Source organism: Lithobates pipiens, unplaced genomic scaffold, assembly GCF_037356315.1.
Source record: "Lithobates pipiens isolate NorthernLeopardFrog02 unplaced genomic scaffold, aLitPip1_a1.2 Scaffold_25, whole genome shotgun sequence".
Taxonomy (NCBI): domain Eukaryota; kingdom Metazoa; phylum Chordata; class Amphibia; order Anura; family Ranidae; genus Lithobates; species Lithobates pipiens.
In genome coordinates this window covers 181018925-181036400 of record NW_027507787.1, presented here as the reverse complement: position 1 = coordinate 181036400, position 17476 = coordinate 181018925, and the positions used below count along the sequence as shown (strand labels likewise).

Here is a 17476-nt window from a genome sequence, read left to right as displayed (position 1 = left end):
GTGCAGCACAGCAGTCAGCAGTGCACCATAATATACTTTGTATATTTGAAAGAAAGTATATTATACGTGTACAACCCTATGATAAAAGACAGCTGCAGAACAGCAGTCAGCAGTGCATAATATACTTTGTATATTTGAAAGAAAGTATATTATACGTGTACAACCCTATATACTGTACACCTATACCAGTCCTTAAACTGACTGTGCCTGCTCCACACAGCGTCCTGTCCCTACACTGACAAAAGACAGCTGCAGAATCGATCAGCGGTGCACTCTGCAATCAGCAACACAGCAGTCAGCAGCAGTGCACCAGAACCCTATATACTGTACACATATACTGGTCCTTAAAAGGACTTTTGTGGACCTAATAGCTAGTGATTTGTGTCACTACCGTCTGTCCCTGCTCCACACAGAAACCTCTCCCTACACTGACAAAAGACAGAATGTAAAATAGCCGCCAGATCAGGTCTATTTATAAGGTAGGGGGAATGTCCAATTGTCCATGTGCTGAAATGTCTCAATTGGCTGTCCTGTACCCCATGAAGTCCGCTGGTTTTGGCGAATCGCGAACTAGCAAAATTTGCTGCGAACCGACCGCCGGGCGAACCGCAAGGCCATCTCTATCTAACATTACCATTATCATTGAAAGTAAAAGAAACCCCTACATTTTGGGTTGTCCCCAGAAAAGTCTCCAACACTAATTCTAGTGACCTGGTGGTCCCCAAGGAATTCCCTTAATTTGCAGGGATTTCCCCTCATCTCCTGTTTGGCTATAGGACAGGAAGTGAAGGGAAATCTCTGCAATGGGACGCAGTTGGTGAGAAAAAAATCTGTCTTCTCCTCTTCTCACAGGAGATATTGGCTTCTGCTGCTGTCAGTCAAATCCTATGAAGAGGGAGCAAGGGGTTGGGCCAAGCAGTGCTGTGTGTGTCTGTAGATGTATGCAGCCAGGCTGAGGATCAAGCCTGCATATCTACCCTCATAGCAAGCGGCTTGCTATGGGAGCAGACACAGAAAAGGAGGAGCCAAGATTGCCACTAGGGGACCCTAAAAATGGAGGTTCGGGGCACTCTGTGCAATTCCAGGTAAGGATAGCATGTTTGTTGTTTTAATAAAAAAAAAAAAGATATGGGGTACATTTAGCTTTTTTGATGCTTTTATTTACTACCCAGATAGCAAGGATACTTGCCACACTGTATTTTATGTCGGTGTTGAATTGTAAGTCTGTTAACTTGCTGCACATTTTTACTGGCAAGTTGTACACTTGCAGAGCACTTGAAGCACAAGTTCTAGTTGACACTTTTTTGTAGCAAATTTGTGTGGCAAGTCTCTAGCAAGAGCAAAGTTGCAGTGGTGAGTCTACGGCAAGAGCTCTGCAATTAAGTCTACAACAAAATTCAGCAACAGTGACCCCCTGTAGTGGGATGACTATAACACAACATAACTGAATGAGAACTTGCAGCAGACTTGCAGAAAGTTGATCTGGAGTCATACAATGTTTACTTGCTGCAATTGTGCCACAAACTTTTGATGCCTGGCAAGTCTAGCAATAGCTTAGCAAGTAATTTTCAAATTTGCAGCACAATTGCTTGCTATCTGGGTATTATTTTAGATGAAATGCAGAAGCATACATGCCACTAAAATCACTAAGACTAATTGCTAAAGTTGGCAGCCAATAACTATACAGTTAGATCCAATGGCTTCTTATGGCAAAGACTAACAAAATAGTACATAGTAGTGATTAATGGTACACAAAGCACTGTACAGTTATTAGTTAGCTCTCATGATTTTAATTACTTCGCAGCTGCTATTACTTCTGCTGTGCAGATTGAGTTTTCAAGCTCAGTATCGTATGGCCTACTAAAACACTTAGGGGTCCACACAGCGATGTGCTTTCCAAGTGTACATTGCTCCGAGTCATTCGGTGTCCCAAAGCCAGCGCAGTGTAATAATATGAATGAAAAAAGAAAAGGTTTGCTTTGTGACAGTTTCAATTTCTGACACATACTAGTTAAAAATGATCAGTGTTTTTTTTTTTTTTCACTTAATTTTAAAATTCTGCACATTACCAAAATGAAATAAAACTCTGCACATTGCCTACATTGCCAAAATGTGTGTTTTATGGCAGAACTTATATTGTTATATACTGAGTAAACACATTTTTCTGTTACTATATTCTCTCTTTTATACACCACAGCCAGTTCCCTTGCATTTTCTTTGGCAGTTTTCGATGTCTGACTACATAAAACGCTGTATCAAGTTCTTCTAAAATCTGGAGTTTATACTTCTGTGCCAACAACAAACACTTTTATTTCATTATGTTTCAGGGTGGAGGGGATTAACTCTTTTTTTTTTTTTTTCGGATATAAAAGTTCTTTATTAGCCCATAAAGGCTGTTTGTATGTTTCTGCATAATGAAAGGATATTATGTACTATTATCTGATGTTCAAGCATGTAATGGTTACATCATTTTCTAGATCAGTTTTCAGTTGTTCGGTTTTTAGATACCCTTGAAAACGGACCATTTGCCTAAAATGTAGGGTCCATTCATGCTTCCATTTTTGTTGGATGTTTTTCTATTGAAATCAATGGAAACATATGAATTGTTGCTTAAAGAAGAGAGAAAAAATTGTAAATGTATTTTTTTTTTATTTTTTTTTATAACAAACATGTTAGAATTACCCGCTCTGTTCAATCGTTTTTCACAGAGCAGCCCTAATCCACCTTTTCTGGGGGTCCCTTGCTGGCACTCCTGGATCCTACTGCCTGTTGACTGCCCCACATAGAAAACCACTTACTATGAGGGCACTAGTGCAGGCTTGATCCCAAGCCGCATTGTGTGTGTCCAGTGACACACACAGCGTGGCTCGGCCCTGTTTCCTGCTCTTTGCTCTCACTGCCTGTGATTGCCATTGGCTCCCGCTGCTGCCTCCCTGCTCCAGTGAGAAGAGAGCGATCTGCTGCTCCTGGGCACATCGCTGAGGTTGGGAGGGGGGGCTGCTGCATACAAAAGTTTTTTTACTTTAATGCATAGAATGCATTTTTTTTCAATAAAAATAACAAACCTGTTATACTTACCCGCTCTGTGCAATGGTTTTGCACAAAGCAGCCTGGATCCTCCTCTTCTCAGGTCGCTCTTCGGGTCTCCTGATCCCTCCCTCCTTGTGAGTGCCCCCACAGCAGCAGCTTGCTATGGGAGCACCTGAGCCAAGATGAAGCACCGTGTATTCATTCAGATACGGTGCTGCGGGTCGGCCCCACCCCTCTCTCTCCTCATAGGCTAACTGACTTTGACAGCAGCAGGAGCCAACAGTGCCGCTGCTGCGTCTCAGCCAATGAAGAGTGTAGTTCCGGACAGCTGAAGCCATCATGGACATGGCTGGATAGAGATGGGCCTCAGGTAAGTATTGGGGGGCTGCTGCACACTGAAGTCTTTTCATCTTCATGCATAGAAGGCATAAGGATAAAACAAAAAAAAACCTTCGGCCTTTACAACCCCTTTAAAGTTTTTTTTTTTTTTTCTTATTTTATAGAATAGAGAAGAGTTAGAGCGCCTACCAGGTTTTTATTGCTGTCTGCGGTCCTGTTGGGAGGATTCATGTCTTTTTATCCAGATGACCATTGCCACCAGGACTTAAAAAATACTTTTCATGGGTTTTCACCATTTCCTATTCTATCCAACACAAACAATATGCTTTGCATTTAGATACTTTAACCCCCTTCATGTTGAAGGTAAAACAAATCCTAAAGCCTCATACACACTATCAGATTTTCTACTGATTTTTTTCCTTCATCCAAAACCATGTAGTGCAAGGGCCTACCTGATTGCATACACATTGAAACTCCTAAGGCTTGTCCTCATATGGTTTTGGTAAATATGAAGGAAAATTCAGCAGATAATCTGATGGTGTGTATGGGGCTTTAACACCTGACCTTAACTTTGACAAGTGTTAGTAAAACTGTACATATCACAACTTCTTTGTGTATCCAGGTTAATAATACCTTGTTTCTTTTCAGAAAACGTAGCTTTTAACCAGTTCCCGACCGGCGCACGCCGATGTACGTCAGCAGAATGGCACAGGCAGGCATATTGACGTACAGGTACGTCCATTTCTATATGCTGCCCTGCCATCGCGTGCGAGCCACCGGCAGCGCGCTCGCGTGGCAGTCCGGACCCCCATGAGTCCGGTCGTGGCTCCCACGGACTCGATCGCCGTGGGGATATCCACGATCATCTCACGCGGAGGCTGAATGGGGAGATGCCGTTGTAAACAGCATCTCCCCGTTCTGCCTAGCAACAAGTGACTGTGATCTCTGCTCCATGTGATTGGAGCAGAGATCAGTGTTCACCAACACAAAGCCCAGCTCCCCACAGTTAGTAACACACCCCTAGGAACATTTAACCCCTACACTGCCACCCCCTGGTTAACCCCTTCACTGCCAGTGTCCTTTACACAGGAATCAGTGCATTTGTATAGCACTGATTGCTGTATAAATGACAATGGTCCCAAAAATGTGTAAAAAATGTTCGATGTGTCCGCCATAATGTCGCAGTCACAATAAAAATCGCTGATCGGCGCCGTTACTAGTAAAAAAGAAATTATTAATAAAAATGCCATAAAAATATCCCCTATTTTGTAAACGCTATAACTTTTACGCAAACCAATCAATAATCTCTTATTGCGATTTTATTTTTTATTTTTTTATTTTATTTTTTTAACAAAAATATGTAGAATACGTATCGGCCTAAACTGAGGGAAATTTTTTATTTTTTTTTTTATATATTTTTGGGGATATTTATTATAACAAAAAGTAAAAAATAATGTGTTTTTTTTTCAAAATTGTCGCTCTATTTTTGTTTATAGCGCAAAAAATAAAAACTGCAGGGGTGATCAAATACCACCAAAAGAAAACTATATTTGTGGGGAAAAAAGGACGTCAATTTTGTTTGGGAGCCACGCCGCACAACCGCACAATTGTCAGTTAAATCGACGCAGTGCCGAATTGCAAAAAATGGTCTGGTCTTGAGCCAGCAAAATGGTCCGGGGCTGAAAGTGGTTAATCCGTGGTAAATGGTAATAGATATCTCCTGATTTTTTTTTTTTATTATTATTATTATCAAAGGAAAACTGGGCCAAAATAGTTAAAAAAAAATAAAATAAAAAAAAAATCTTTAAAAATGTAGCTGTAAATTCTCCTGCTCCTAACAATCGCAGTGACACCACATATGTGTATGTCATCTGTACTCGTAGTATGTCCCAGAAACAATGGTGTACATTTTTTGTTTTGTTTTTTAATCTCCCTAAAGCTCACTGATGTTAATGACCCTGATATTTGACTCTGACCTTGACCTCTGATTCCTAGCTTGACCCTGACCTAGAGCAAAGTCTGATCTACCTCTTTCTTTTCTTTCTTTTCTTCTCTAGCAAAGCGAAAAAGATTCAATGCGAGAAAACGCATAGGGGATGGATGTACAGTGATTGATCACTGCTTTGGGAACCAAGATCATTAGTTTCTGTGCGCTGGGAGTGCATTGTGCAGTGCGCTCCCAGCATGAACGCATGTTCCCATATATGAGGCCCTGTAGAAGAAGACCCATCTCAGTAAGACCGCATATATGTGTACAGTCGGCAGGAAGGGGTTTAAGAGAAACCACATTTTTGTTAAAAATTGATAAAACATATAGGACACAAGCCATTCAAAATTCTGTTACAGAAATGGCCTTTTCTATTTCTATCAGCAGATCCTCTCATTTTCTAAAATGATCAAATAGTCAAATGTCTCACCAGCGTGGCAGCCTGGGGGGTGTTCTGTAGACAGTATAGACAGAAATCTCATGTGTGTGATTGGCTCTCTGCTTTCCCTAGAATTCTATTTTAATAGTTAGGCCTCATTCACACCATGAATGCATAAAGACTGATGGAAAAAAATGTGCAGCTTTGACTTGCATAGGCTTGTTCACATGTGTAGAGACTTGTGACTTAATTACAAAGGTCTCTGCAAGGACACAAAGAAATCCATTGTTTTCTATGTGCTCTGTTCACACCATAACACTGCTGTCATGTGAGTTTTCTGAGCAGAAATATGTAACATATATTCTCTGCAAGGGCACAAAGAAAACAGTTGTTATCTATCAGCCCTGTTCACACCACAATGTTGATGTCACATCCATTTTTTTTTTTCTCAGAAAATTACCTACATGTTGCAGATTTCTGCGTAGAAAAAAATCTGATGATACCAGTTATGTGGCGTGAACAGGGTACATAGAAAACAATTGTTTTCTTTGTGTTCTTGCAGAAATGGGTCCAGAAAAATTCACATCTCTTCCCATGGTGTGTTCGAGGCCATATTGCAGTTTACTGCACTGTACTACACGTCCCAGATGTGTTGCATTGTAAATGAAATGCTGAAAATGTGTTTCCGATGTGTCCTGGTGGTGACCGGTGTTTCCCAGTGTGAGGAACGCTGGTCACTGGACGGTGTGTGCGAAGGAGCCCTTAAAGCGGCGGTCCATCCACCGCTGCAAAAATGAAAAGCCACATATACTGCAGCTGCTCACTTTAATAATGGGACACTTACCTGTCCTGGAGCTCAGCGAAGTTGACAACACATCTGATGTTTCTATCAGCTGCTTGGTGCTGCCGCCGCCATAGCCATTGAGGGAACCCGGTAGTGAAGCAGTGCGGCTTCACACTGGGTACCTACTGCGCATGCACGAGGCACCCGCTGCACTATCCTACTGGTCCGGCAGTGGGGGAAGAAGGAGGGAACCGAGCGGTGACGTCAACAGCCACGGCTGAGACTCCTGGAAGTGGGGACAGGATACCTGTCAAAGACAGATATCTGCTCCCCCGAAAGGTGCCAAATGTGGCACCAGAATGGGGGAAGGAGACAAATGAGTGGAAGTTCCACTTTTGGGTGGAACTCTGCTTTAAACTGGGTACACACTATAGGAAAATGGGGTGAACGATCGAATGTTTTTCTCGATGTTTCACAGCAAGTCGAAACCAAGGATGGTACTACTTTTACAAAAACTCTCGTACAACAAGGCTTTTTTTTGTTGTTTATTCTTTTTGATCATGTGCAGTTTTTCGTATCTGATTTTTCTCATACGAAAGCCACACACATTAAACAAAAATCGTTAGTTCTATTCACATACAAGAAAAATTTTGAAGTTTGTCCCTTCAGAAAGGTGTGCACACTATACGAAAATTTAATGATCGTTCCAAGTACGCAATTTTTTCCTCCAATTTTTCCTATAGTGTATACCCATCTTAAGTCTTTTCCTTGCCTAATGAATGCAAGTAAAGCAGCATTTTTCATTAGATCATTTGATTTACTCAGGTCAATGTAATATAGGTTGACCTTACTATTCCTAAATCAAATAGCAATTTAATTCTTTTTTTCAAGAATGGTAGAAATTAGCAAAAAAGTTTGCTATAGTGTTCACTTGGAGCAGATCTGTTTTCATTACAGTACAGCCCTACCTTTATAACAAGTCGGAGCCAAATTCCCCCCTAGCTGTGTATATCCTACAGGATATGTCCTACTACTTATCTATGAATTTTCTGGCATCCTCCTGCTGCAGCTTCCTGCAGCTGAAAAATGTGCACACACAGTACAGGCATTCCCCGAGGTATGAACACAATAAGGACTATAGGTTTGTTCTTCACTGGAATTTGTGTAGAAGTCAGAACACTGTATTTGTAAGTGTAACTTCTGCCTGTCCATGGGTGCAGAATGTTCCAGGCACTTCTAGGCATGCAGTTATGTTATCTAGGGCTCTTCTGGCCATGCAGTACATGTAGTACTGCAGTGTGGGGTGGGATGTGTCCGGCGCTGCAAGATAGCTGCTCGGAGTTATCCAGGACCAGCGTGGAGCACAAGCGGTCAGCATTGAGGCAGTTTGTAAGTAGGAGTCGTTCATAACTCTGGTGTTCGTAACTCAGCGACTACCTGTAGTTCTCTGCTGGAGGTAAAAAACAAGCCATCTATATGCAGGATTAGAAGTAGATAGCCTTTCCATTAGCAAGACACAGTGGAGCAATTAGCCTTAGATGGAGGCCATCAATGGCAGCCTACGATTTGTTTTTTTCTGACCGGTATACTTCAAAGTCCATCAACTTTCCTCCGAATTCCTCACATCCCATCCAAATATATCCATGAATATGCATTAACAAAAAAATAAAAACACCCAGTACTTTTTTTTTAATAAAATCCATGACAAGACCTTCCACATCACCTATTCTGCTAGTAAAATCCGTGATCCATTGCTGCACACTAGGCCTGCCACATGTTCTTGTTTCCGTCTCTCATCATGATTTCCATTATGCTGTTGGAGTTTTCCAGGATTATGTGATGACCCCAATGATGGACAGCCTATGTGAAGTGTCCATGTCACCACAGAGGGAGGTGGGTCCCCCAGAAGAAGGTAATAAAAAAGATGAATTTCGACCCTTTGGGGGGATTTTCTAAAACCGGAGCATGCAAAATCGGCTTCCAGGTTTTATTGTCAAAGCTTAACTGAACAAGCTGGAGTTAGAAGTTGATTGGCTACCATGGACAGCTGTACAAGATTCTGAGTTCTCCAATTATAGTAAATCTCCCCCTTTTGTATCACATAATTTCTGATTCAGATAAGTAAATGGGGATTTTAAGAAAAAAAAAAAAAACACTTTAGGTAAAGAGAAGGGGAGGGGGGGGGGGGGGGGGGGCACGTGGAGTATTAAAGGTTCAGTTTACCCTGCTGTAGCTTTCCCTCATGAAGCTGGATTTTTCTTCCTACAGGTACAGGGCAAATTATTAAAGCTGAAGTTAAATCTTTAGGATTACCAAACAGGTCTTTAGGCACCACAAAGAACCTGCATTTCATAGTGTTGCTATTTTCTAGTACCTTTATTACCTGGTAATAGGGATGAGTCGAACACCTCCCGGTTTGGTTCGCACCAGAACCTTCGAACGGACCAAAAATTCATATGAAATTTAGAACCCTATTAAAATCTATGAGACTCCAACGTTCGAAATCAAAAGTGCTAGTTTTAAAGGCTAATATGCAAGATATGCAACAGACAACACCAGCAATAAGAGGTATCTTCAGGTGTATACTGTGCTGGAGGCACACAATACCCACTAACTCCTGCAGATGCCTGTATTAGAGAACACCAGCAAAAAAGGGTAGATACAGGTGTATACTGTGCTGGAGGCACACAACACCCACTTTAACTCCTGCAGATGCCTGAGAAAAGAACACTGTCCCTGCCTATTTTGCACTTTCCCTGCACGCCAGAACACACTACACAAGGCCGCCGCGCTGGCGGCCTTATATAGTGTGGGGCGCATACTAAACCCCCTGAGCTATAACTGGCCACAGGCATCCTGCCTGTGGCCAATTATAGCTCTCCTCGCTGCCGGCGCTGTGATTGGCCAAGCATGCAGGGTCACAGTGCATGCTTGGCCAATCATGAGCCAGCAATGCAGTGCGATAGCGTAGTGTTTTGTGGGGCGTTCGTACCACACGAATTTGGTGTGGATGGTCCACAAAGTTCTGAATTCGACAAACAGATGAACGGCCAATGTTCGAGTCGAACACTGAGCTCATCCCTACCTGGTAGGTTTATTCTAAGAGATATATATATATTAATTATAAAATTGGCACTGGAAACACAGGTGCAATGTCTACCTCCCTTATCATACGCCTCGACTCTGTAATATCTATTACTGGATCACCGGTATGCTTGAACTCCGTACCAAATAGCAATGCAAAATAAGATATTTTTTCTTTCACCAAAGAACTCTGTTTCAGTAATTCTACCAATTCAAGCATTCTCTTTCTTATATCATTCTTTATTTTCTTGACATTCTATGGATTAAAACATAATGCTTAAGGTGAAAGTTCCCTTCTTGTGTAAGGCAAATGATTATGCATGCTCATGAGCTCAATTGCTTATCCCTCAACAATTGGGAAAAAAAAAACAAAAAAAAAAAACAAGAAAATGAGATTTGTTTCATTAATCCATGGCACAGACACTCCCAACAGATTTGCGCTATTTTCATACTCGGCGTCGTAAACGGACTGAAGCGTTTCTCATTTTATTTTTGATTAATAGGAAATTGCTTCTCGGAAAAACAGAGATTTATAATAAATCCTTTCAAATTCATGTTGTGAAGCTAATGATGCATTGTGTTTTTTTTTCTTTATTTATCAAGTGGGCGATGTAACGCTTGAATAAAATTCAGATACCTTTAAATAATGATATTTGTTGCATTAAAAATGACATTTATTACATATGTAACACAAAATAAACATTTCGTTTTTGTATGGATACCATGTAGGCAATTTTGATTTGTTAAGATATTTTCATGAATATCCAACTCCAGACAAAAAATTTTTTAGTTTTAAAAAAAGGGAGGAGGGTTTAAATTCTCTGCGAGGTTAGCTCCCTTGGGAAGATTTTCTCATGCTTTTTATCCTTGTGAAGGCAAGACATGAAATGAAGGGTGCAGGGGTCATTTGTACAAGCAGGCAATGAAAGAACTAAAAGTCTCAGAGGGTCTAACTTTCCCTACTCTACTAAAAAAAGTGTTTTTGTTAACTCCAATAAAATATTCTTACAGTAACAGAATAAAAACAAAAAGGGGGTTATTTACAAAAGACAAATCCACTTTGCACTATAAGTGCACTGAAAGTGCAGTCTCTGTAAATCTGTGAGGTAAATCTGAAATGAGGGGACGCTCTGCTGATTTTATCATCCAATCATCTGCAAGCTAAAATGCTGTATTTTTATTTTCCTTGCATGTCCCCCTCAAATTTACAGTGACTGCACTTGTAGTGCAAAGTGGATTTTCCTTTATTAAATAACCCCTATAGTATATACTGTATAACCCTTAATAATGCATACAAATATGTATTCAACGTTGCAATTTTCTGTTGGAAAGAGAGGAATGCTGGATGAGGACATAAATAGCCTGATCTGGGGAGGAGCTGTTTCTCTTGTGTAGCAATGGCCCCGACCACTAGAGGCCTGATGGTGACCTCCAGAGTCAGGGAGAGCTGACATCCGTCTTCATAGAGTGGGTTAGCAGGCATGGTGGGTGTAATGCAAGATGAAATGATGGGTGCCATTCTCTTTTTGAAATGCAAATAAAGAGATGTATTGTCTCTTAACAAGAACTGTGGGAGAGGGGGTTAGGGCCAAGACACCCTTAGGTAGATGCAATGACAATTAGACTCCAAAACACAATAGGCAAACAGATATACAGTTCAAAGCCTCCAGCCGGATGCAACTTCTGTATTGGCAAGACCACTGCCTCCTATGGCAACTAAGCTTTTAACAGTTTCCAAAGATCTTCAGACACAGAGCTTGGTAACAGAGTAAGGTTCTCCTCTTATCTCAGTGTTTCCCACTGTAGGTCTTCAATCACTGAGCTCTCAGTCTTTCACTAGACTTCCAGATCCCAGCCACCCGCTGGATCCCCTGAGTTCTTTCACAGCTAACCCGCTGTATACGCCTCAAGTGTCACCACCGCTAACCCGCTGGCTTGGCACCTGCTGAAGCGTTCCCACTTCTTCACGGTCTCCAGCTGGTGAGAATACTGCTCTGCTACTTCTTCAGGCTTACTCACAGTAGTCTCTGGTAATAAGGTAGATGGCTCCTTAGTGGCGAATGCTTCTCCTTTACCTCCAACCGCGACTAGTTCTCTGTCCAGCTAAACCTCTGTAACTCGGTTGGACTCCAATCCTGCAGTCCCAACCCTACGCTGATTCTCCTGCACCTGGATAGGCCTCAGGCAGCTTAGCAGCCAGGTGTCCCTAGGATAGGCCGAAGGCTTCTAGCCTAGCAACCCAGGATGAAATAACACACGTCCTCCCAGACAGCCATCCAGGTGGCACAAAACACTGATCACCTGACTCCACCCAAATAGGCTCTCCCAGCAGGCCAAGGGACTAAATAAACCCCTGCCAATTGGCTGAGACACTCTATCCATTCATAATCTGGCCTTGCTATGCCCTTGTAAGTAATGTCACCATCAACAGTGCCACCCAGTAACAGAAGAGAAAAGGTGCAGCAATTACAGAATTAGAGAAGGATCAGTGGATCTTCTAACAATTAACCAGAACATTTACTATCTGGTAAACTAAATTTGTGAGCAACCCTGCCTAAATACCAGGGTGCTACATCTGGGATCACGGCTTTCAACTGAGAGTAGGGGCCCACCCACTCTGGATGCAAGCAGGCACAGTGGCCTGGATGGCGGGGAGAGTATTTAGCAAGTGAGCCATACACCTGCAGGCAGATAAAAATCCCCAGCTCCCTGTTGGCTGAGTGATTATCTGTGGTCACTCTCATCATCACCATTACAAACCCAGCCAAATCCCTGTGTCACCAGGTGCATGGCCAGGCACCCTTCACTGGGACCCTTCACTGTTCCAGGACATCCTATTCCCCTGAATCTTGGTATAATCAGGATTGGTGAGCGGGCAGAGGCCCACCCTGAGTAAATCTTACAAAAGACACTGCATGCAGACACTTTTACCCCACCTCTTTACACAGAAGTTTCTAGTAGGGAACGCTATGTAATTGCTATCCACTATTGCTGGTCACCATTGCATAGCAACCTCTCTGGGCCCTTGTTGAGCTAGCTGAAGATTGTGATCATCTAGGCTACAAGGGCTTCTATTCTATTCTTACTCCCCACCCCCTTCCCCACATAGAAGACTCAGTTTATAACATCTGTGCTCATAACATTCATTACATAGTGTTCTTATAAATTGTGATGTTTACTTTCTGGGCCTGTGGCATCAGGATTTGATGGGAGCGGCTTTACACAGAAAGGTCTTTCTCCTCCCTTTTATACCTGGGGTCATAGGTTTTTATAGAGCCTATTGGTTATTACTGTTTAATAATATTGATTTCCCTTGCATCTGTATACTCTTTGTATACTTGCTAAGAGTAAAGTTTGAGATTTGAAAAATATCTGCAGTAACATTCCTTTTTCTCTACTGACTTAGTAAAATACTAATTTGCTTTGCTACAGTCTGGTGTCTTTTGCAATTGTAATCTTTTAATTATGTCCGAACCCAGGGTGTCAGAGGTGCCGGAGGCTTGAAAGGTCAGGGCAACCTTTGGGAACAGTCATCCTCCAGTGGCCCTTACGGGCGTGGCGCTACATGAAAACCATAAAATGTTAAAAAACAAAAGTATTTTTGTTTTTGTCTGTATAGCTATTGAAGATATTATCTGCACACACTAGTACATTGTAGTGCAATTCATTGTAAATGGCACTTCATTCTAAATTGCACCCCAACACTTCATTGCACATTAACGCCTAACCATACATTGTGGTGCACAAAATGTCGCAAAAAAAAAAAAAATCAGGTCCAGTTTTTGGTACTTTGGTAGCCTATTCAAAATGAGTGGGTCGCCTTAATGCAATGCATGTTAAAGGGGCCCTGATAGGGCTTTATTTCAGTGGAGGGAGACGTCACTATTGGATGTAAGATTATCTGCATTGGATCTCTGTGTCTAATTCACACAGTAGCATGAAAATAGAGGAAGAGATGTAATTTGAATATAGCAGAAACAATGAGGAATGACCAGTAAATACTGTATGTTGCAAGTACAGAATGTGAAAAGGGTACTGGATTATAAATGCAAATTAACAGTACAGATTAGTTTGTCTTTATGTGCTGGCCTTTGCTACAGAACAATCCGCTACCATAATAACACTGAGGTACATGACTGGACATGCTTGACTGATCAGCTAAAAGCAAAAAAACTCTTTCATTTGGCCAGTGCCTTGCAGAATTATTTCTTTCTTATTTATGACGTCTTACAATTGTTTTCCCTATGCTCGTCTATTTTCTGCCTGATGGCGCTTTGCCGCAGGCCCCTATATTTAAGATTTGTCTGCCTGCCATTTTTAGAAAAAAACATATCGGAGATCAAATTATCTGGAAGTTCTCTTTGTTTGTTAGCACAAACTGTATTTATAGCTCTTGGTGATGTGTGTAGCACACTTAAGGATTGCTGTTCTGAATGAGGAACCTGCCAATATATTGTATTTCTTGTCTTTAATCAGAAGGCATGACCTTAGTGGGATGGAAAAGAGAAAGAGAAAAAAAGGGCTCTAGAACTGTGGCCAGTTTATTTAGTAAAGAAAAGAACAGTGTGAAAACTGTGCTAACCCTAAGCAACCACTCAGCAATAATGTTAGTTCTTTTATGCCCTGTACACACGGTCGGACTTTTCGACGGAAAATGTGCCATCGGATCTTGTTGTCGGAAAATCCGATCGTGTGTGGGCTCCATCGGACTTTTTCCATCGGAATTTCCAACACACACAGTTTGAGAGCAGGATCTAAAATTTTCTGACAACAACCAGTGCAAAAAATACATAAATATTTGGAAGCAACATTTAAAATGCAAATACAGTACAGGTAATAACATGCTTTGGGGATACCATTAACCTGCTTGTGGCGTGGAATATCTGTATGTTACAACCTACTACAGAAAAACTGACATTAAAAAAAAAAAAGTGCAGTCTTAAATGCCTAGTGATTTCTTTCCTCTATACTAGGCCCTTTTTCTAAGTGAAGTCCTGGTATAGATGTTAATGGGCTCCCCTACAATAAATGGTGCAGCGTTTGCCCTAAAAATAAATATCAGACTTTAATTCTTGAGGACCTCATGCAAAAAATAAAAACACACTTTTTGTCAGGTCCCCAAAACAGTCCTTTCTTTTCCTTTTAATTTTGAGGAGAGAGGTGGGGCATTCTCAGCTATGCACACCCTACTGTCTGCACAAGCTAAGTGCAGATGGATTCCAGAAAGTACATACTACATGAATTGTATGAGTGGGCGATCTGCCTGCTGTAATTTAGTGATTCTGGCCTGGGTCTGTATGGCGTGGCGCAGCTGTAGATATTAATAGAAGTTGGTGCGTGTGAGCTCAAACTCCCTCTGAATTTCTGTAAATTATTTAAGAGTGGGACCATTGAAAAGCTGAAAGACATATTTTATACCTGCCTCTTCCCATTTCTTAAACCCTTTAAGTTTCAATATTTCTTTGTATTGTCTGTTGTGCCATAGGGGTGTATGAGTCAGGAAACCCTGTATCCCCAGCAGCTTTTTAACATACTGAGCAGGTGGATGACAGGTCCCACAGTCTTGCTCTCCTCTATGGGGAAATCAGGTAATGGACAGGTGGTCCATTTCCATCTGATCTGATCCGGCAGACGAATGGAAAATAGGACCACTATCCGTTTTTAGAAGACAGGATCAGATCGGGTGTCAGCAGACATGTGTCTTCTGACAGCCGCTGCTCCATAGAGGAGACTGCATTGTCAAATCAGGTCTACCTGAGAAACTGATCCATGTGAAAGGGCCCTTATGCTTCCATGGGCCCTGCACTCTGTGCATTACTCACTCCCGGGCACTGCATTATAGACCCTATGTTGTGCATTTCACTGATCACTGCACTCTGTACCTTGGACTTTATATGACATACTCCCGACCCTACTGTACACAAAGTATATTTTATACTCCTTATGTTCTTTTTTAGGATAGGCTGTGTGCAGAAAAGCATATGTAATAGTACTATTTATAAAAAAAAAAATAACTTGTGTCCTGAGGTTTGTATGTGTCAACTATTGTATACATGTAATAACAACATAATTTTTAAAATAATTATTCTGTTATCCTGAATACACAAGAATTGATTGTTAAAAAAGAAGGGGACACTGATAAAATAAAAAATGTAATGAAATACAGTATATTTTTATATGGTACATACATTTTTAACCTATGAAAATATATTATAATTATGATTAATTAATTTCTCCCATAGGTATTTCCAAAATATAAGTTCAGTTATTTAGGGATCAAAAGAGAGAATTTCAGCGTGTTTGAACCATGGATCCCATTTTGTGTTGTAGAAATGTGTAGGGTTATATAATTCTTCCATGAGACAAACTGAATTCAATCCTACTTTCAATTGATAGGGTATAAAGATGACTTCCAATGAACAGCTATACCATTTTTGCAATGACCTGACAATAAATGATGATACTTTTCTTACATCAGGGGACACAGAGCCACAGTAATAACTGTGTGGGTTATATCGGCATATCAAGTGCTGGACACTGGCACGCCCCTTAAGGTGTGAACTTCCCCCATATAACCCCTCCCATTACTGGGAGTCCTCAGTTTTTTTTTGCCAGTGTCTAAGGTGTTGGGCACGTGTAAGGATGTGTGTACTTAGCTCCACAGGCAGTAATCCTTTGATGTGAGCCAGCCATCCTCACCGGATCTGTTCTGATGTCTCCGTAATAGACTAAATGAATGATACCCAGGCCTCTTCATCCGAAGACACGAGGTTTTGCTTGCGAATGCTTTTAAGCTGGGCCCTGGGATTCCGTACTTTTTGGTAGTAAGGCTAATAAAAGTTTACTGGCAGGGTCTTCTCGCAGGTCCAGGATTGCGGGATTACGGGATTACCTCAGTGTCTTCTTCTTCCTCTTCTTCCTCTTCTTCCTCTTCTTCCTCTTCTTCTTCTCAAAACTGAGGACTCCCAGTAATGGGAGGGGTTATATGGGGGAAGTTCACGCCTTGAGGGGCGTGCCAGTGTCCAGCACCTGATATGCTGATATAACCCACATAGTTATTATTATGGCGCTGTGTCCCCTGATGTACATCAAAGAAAAGGATTTTACAGGTAAGCTGTTTTAAAAATCCTATTTTTCTGTTTAATAGATGAATTGAAAAACAACATTCTTCTGGTGTGGTTGACCTCTTATCTCAATAGTTGTTGTTTAAAGCCAATTTTAGGTTTGGGTCAAAGCTCCCTATCCTGTTGTTTGCCTGCCTTGAACCCCCTAACCCCTGCATATTACTTTTAAATAAATATAGTTTTCTTCCAGGCATCTTGTTTTTAGTAACATGGTGAGCAGTGTTTTTCCTCCTAGTGGTTGGTGTTTACTACTTCACAGAGCAGTGTCCTTTGTAATGTTAAAGCTAATTTACACATAGAGAGGCGTAATGATACATTTCTAGCGAATGTGCCCATGATGCCCTGGGCTCACTGGAAATGGATTAGAGTTACTTAATTTTTGTTGACTAAAAAACATTTTCCCTTGGGTGATGTACCTTGCAAGGATTTTAACCACTTGAGCCACGGACAGATTTACCCTATTAATGACCAGGCCATTTTTTGCGATACGGCACTGTGTCACTTTAACTGACAATTGTGCGGTCATGTGATGTTCCCTACATATCCCTACTTTTATTCAGGGGGTTCGTCAGGTGGCTCCCCAGTATGTCTGCCGCTGCCTCCGTGGGATCTGAACCTGGTGCTCTCAGTACTTCAGAAGCTACCGTTCGAGGACATTAGGGAGATTCCCTTACTCACGCTCTCTCAGAAGGTTGTCTTTTTAGTGGCAGATTGTTGTCCAGGCTTATGCCATCAGGGGGTGGATGCCC

At 41.5% G+C, this 17476-nt stretch overlaps 1 protein-coding gene across 1 annotated transcript in view; it reads left to right on the top strand.

Moving 5' to 3' along the window:
* Positions 1-17476, top strand: part of ADGRA1 (adhesion G protein-coupled receptor A1) — a 1280537-nt gene that overhangs the window by 372819 nt on the left and 890242 nt on the right. The gene's annotated exons all lie outside the window — the stretch shown is intronic.